Raw genomic sequence first — 4639 nt, 5'->3', positions numbered from 1 at the left:
AAAGATAATCCAAGGAAGAAACTACAGATCAGTAGTGCAGTAGTGCGGAGAGGGGATGAGAATGGTAGCTGTATGGTATAGGCACACTGAAAAAAAAAAGCAAAAAGTGTAAGACTGGCAAAATAAGGATTTAATTTTTTAGGGCCATTTCTGGCTCTGATTCAGTGTGGGCTTTTAGGAATTGTAAACCATTTCTCCATGATAGTGGTTTGGCAGCTTAAGAAATATGCTGGTGGTCTTCATCTCGTATCCAGGGCCAGAAAGCAAGTATATTTTTACCAAACAAATCTCTATGACAACTGACAGTTTTTAAATGAGCTGAAGGAGGCCAAGATATGAATAGAAGTGGAACATAGATTAGCCTTTTGAGGCTTGAAATAAGACTGATACTGTAACATTTTACCATTGTTGACTCTTGTTATTTAATCTTGTAAATATGTTCTTCCTCTGAAGTAAGTTGTAAATTTCTCAGAGAGAATTATTTTGTATCTTCCTACAATAGAAGGATAGCATGCTTTATGAAGGCATGATGCTAAATGATGACAGCTCTTCTGATGGGTCTTTATGCTTAGTTATACTGTATGATTTCCTACAGGGTGCTTGCTTGCTTAGGGATGGCTAAGGGGTAGGAATTAGAAAAAGGCAGTGGAGCAGATGAAAAGGTAGCTCAATACTAAAAATGATAATACCCTATAAGATCCCTAAATGAAGAATAAAGGGTTCTACTTATTTTATTGTGTCAAATGAAATCTATAAAGTGTTTTCCTCAGGGTTGGGCAGGTATTTAATAGTAGGTACTTAATAAATCATCCCTTCTCCCTTATGTAGGGTTTGGTTGGCAAAGGGATCCAGGAGAGGCAGTGTGCCATATTAGATAAAAATTAGGCCTGATAATCAGGAAAACTACCTAGGCTCAAATCCTCACCTCTAGTCCACGTTGATTCTGATGATGAGCAAATCATTTCGCATCTTAGTGAAGAGGTAAAGGCTCTGGGAACCCCCTTGAACTCTGATGGAATCTTCCCATTTGATGAGGCATTTGCCTGAGGCCATAAGCCTTTCATTATAGCTTGGTTCAAATCTCTGCCTAGCCCTCCTTTGTCTAGTTACCTTGGTTGAGCACAACCCCACCTTCCCTTCCCTTAATTGACCTGTAAGCAGACATTTTAGCATAACTTTTACCCTTTGCTCTCCTAATTGATCTGGGTGGGGATTTCAGCCTAGAGTAAAATCCCTGCTCCATTCTTCCCTGCCCCACCCCCCCCATCTTCGCCCTTTCTGGGTTCTCTGTACCTCAGCTTAGAAAAACACTCAGGAAAATTCAAATGTACACTGACCAATCATTCATTGTAGTTTCAGCTTATGTAACCTGACTATTGTAATGTCCTTAAAAACCAGCATATTGTTCATGCCAATTTACTGTCTGATTTGGGTATGTGACTAAAATCCACTTTCAATTTTAATCTCGGGAATCTTTTGTCTCGCTGCTTTTATGCCCAACACGTCCCACCCTTGATCCTCCCAAAATATCTATATACACTTAAACTAGCCTAGCCTTCCATTGGCTCATCTCCAGGTGGCCTCCAGCCACTCCCCACCCTTATTCTCTCATCACTGGAGTCTGACCTCATTGACTCCTCCTGAAGACCCTCCCCAAACTCCTCCTCTAGACCACCCCTAGATTCCTCCCACAACCTTTCTGTATATAAGACCCCATCTTGCCTCCATCTAAGAAGAAGGCCAGACAATTGTCTATCGCAGACTCACTCTTTGTTAGATGATTCTGGCCCACTTGTCCAATACAAGGGTCACAGATACCCCAAGGCTCCTTAAGAGTCTACCCATTATGGAGAATCTCTTAATAAATTTTGTTTTTCTTTGGCTGAGAGATTGAGTGGAATTCATTTGACAGGACCTGGTGTATTGGTATTGGGATCTCGAGCACCCCTAACCTCATCATTTTTATGGTGACCTTATCATCGAGCACCCCTAAACCCTAGACCTCAACATTTATGGTCCCCTGACCTTGTCAACATCAGCACCCCAGGCAGCACTCCAAGTTACAGAACAGATATGATCTGCATAGGGAAGGGAACTTTCTTTCCTGGACTTCATCATGGCCTCCAGAAAAGTTATCACCCAGCAAGATGACCTCAATTCTGAAACTCCTGTCTTCTCTGTACCACCCCCTCCTGGGGCCCTTTGGATTGAAGAGGATAGATCTAGCAGAGCTCCTCCCAGATTGTCCATTTTAAGGGGTGACCTTAGGGCATTCATCTCAGCATTTCCTCTTTAGCTCCCTTCCCTCTTTACCCCATCACTACCAGGTCAGAATCTTTTTATGTGTTGTTTTAACCCATTAGATTATGAGCAAGATCTGTCTTTTGCTTTTCTGCCTAGCAGTTAGCACAATGCTAGCACAGTGCCTAGAACATAGTACATACTTAATAAATACGTCAACAAAATCAGATTTCTGTCAAAAGGTGAGGGAGGGAGCATATGATTCCTTAGCTAGTACAGCAATAAAGAAGGGGTTTTTATTTGGAAATTAAATGCAGACCCTTCCCCCTTTCCCGGTGTAGGCAATGTAAATACTTACTTTTGGCTTCCCCCTTTCACCAATGGAAATATTGTATTTTTTTTTTCTACACTTGTATTATCCTCTCAGTTTTCACCTGATCACAATGAAGGCTTTGCTGGATGTATAGAGGGTTAATATTTCCATAGCTCTATTTTCTTTTCCATTTCAAATAAATGTACTAAATTCCAGTAGGCTCCCAGAGATATGGGACATTTCCTTTTTTTTTCATCACATTCTACTGACCAGCTTAAGACCTTGATCTCAAATCATGAAGTCTCCTTTACTACTTTACTGACTCCTGTTTGCTCTCTATGCTTTAATGTTCAGGTTGTACTTGCTATAAAATGCCATGTCCTCTAAAAATAATGGTCAATTGTGGTTCTGCTCCTATATCAGGGACAGAGGAGAGGAGATGCAAGTATTTTGAAATTATAATGGTAGTCAGTTGGAATTGCCTTAAATATGAGGACATGTATTATGAATTCTGAAATAGAGATATAGAAATGAGACAGATATCCTGTTACAGGAAGAAAGAGTGCTAAATAATATTTGATTTTAATAATAGTTGTTCCCAATCTCAGCATTCCAACACTCATTTCTTTGCATTTGCATGGGCTTGTCCTTAGTGCCTGGAATGCCTTCACTCCTCACCTCAGGCTCTCAGAATCCTTATCTTCCTTAGAGATTCTACTTAAGTGCCACACCCCCAGTAAAACTCAGAGTTAATAGTGTCATTTTTTCTCCAAATTACCCCCAAATCCAACAAACAACAAGTGCCATTTTGTACAAAACACTGTGCTAGATGCTGGGCATGCAAAGACAGAATCAAAATAGAATCTACCTTCTAGGAGTTTATATTCTACAGTGTTGCTGCAGCTGGTGGTTTGTAAGTAACTACATGATAATTTGAGTAGACCAAGATTGTTAGCCATGGGAGGTCAAGAGGGGGACCTGAGCCTAGAAAGAAGATAAGAGGCAGAATGCATTCCTGACAAGTACAGATTTGCTTATGCTAAGGCACTGAGACTTTCTAGAGGGAATGTTGGTTTGGGGGGTTAGCTAAGAAACTAGAGAGGTTGGAATAGAAAATGTATGAAAAATAGTAACGATGAGGTATGGGCTCTGGGAGCCCCCTCTACCTCTCCTTGAGTCCTTGAGGTACAGGCTCTGGGAACCTCCCTTGGACTCTTGATTAAATCATCCCATTTAATGAGGTATTTGCATGAGGCAATAAGCCTTACATTGTGGCTGAGCCCAAGCCTCTGTTACTAGACTTCCCACCTATCAAAATATCATTACACCCTTGAACTGGCCTAGCCCACCATTGTCTGTATTCTCCAGCTACTTCCCACCCTTAATCACTCATTGACTTCCTTAACTCCTCCTGAAGACCCTCCCCAAACTCCTCCTCTAGACCACCCCTAGATTCCTCCCACAACCTTCTATATATAAGACCCCCATCTCACAGCATGTGGTGTGAGAGCGCCATAGAATGCCATAAGTGCCATAGAATAGTGAGAGCACCATAGAATGACCTAGCACAGACTTACTCTGTCTAATGCCAAGTGGCTTAACTTTTAATAAATTTTACTTTCCTTTAGCTGAGAAGACTCAAGTAGAATTCATTTGGCAGGACCAGGGCGTATTGGTATCTTTGGGTCTCCAGAGCAACCCTAACCCTCTTAGTGGGTAATCTCTTCAGGAAGAAGCCTCCAAAGTGGAACACTGGAAAGCTGAATATGTAACTAGGAACCAAACAAGAACTTTAATGCTCTCTTGAGACTCCCCTCTTCCCCCTGAACCCCAACAAAAGGCTGAAGAGTGGAAAACAGATATTAGGCCAGTTGCCAGAAGAACCTGTAGCAGTTTGTGTTTGGAAGGAATAGTTTAATGCTTAAAACTCAGTGAATAATGCTGTGCATTTTTGTTGAGGAAAATGCTGTACTCTGTACATTATAGGCAAAGTTTGTGAGAATTTTTTTTTATTAATGTAACTTGAAATTCCCACAATGTAATAAAGTTTAGTTGGCTATTTAAACTGATGACATGCACTAGACT

The 4639-nt window shown here is 41.1% G+C and overlaps 1 long non-coding RNA gene across 1 annotated transcript; it reads left to right on the top strand.

The window, feature by feature from the left end:
* The first annotated feature begins 3338 nt into the window (after positions 1–3338).
* LOC138172481 (uncharacterized) lies at positions 3339–4617 on the top strand. Its single transcript, XR_011171131.1, has 2 exons — positions 3339–3467; positions 4183–4617. It is a non-coding gene; the product is annotated as an uncharacterized lncRNA (long non-coding RNA).
* Positions 4618–4639: the final 22 nt, after the last annotated feature.

This window comes from Petaurus breviceps, unplaced genomic scaffold (genome assembly GCF_028583685.1).
Source record: "Petaurus breviceps papuanus isolate PSGF00001 unplaced genomic scaffold, PetGlider_PUasm1.0 128, whole genome shotgun sequence".
Lineage (NCBI taxonomy): Eukaryota > Metazoa > Chordata > Mammalia > Diprotodontia > Petauridae > Petaurus > Petaurus breviceps.
This window is presented reverse-complemented; position numbering and strand designations above follow the sequence as displayed.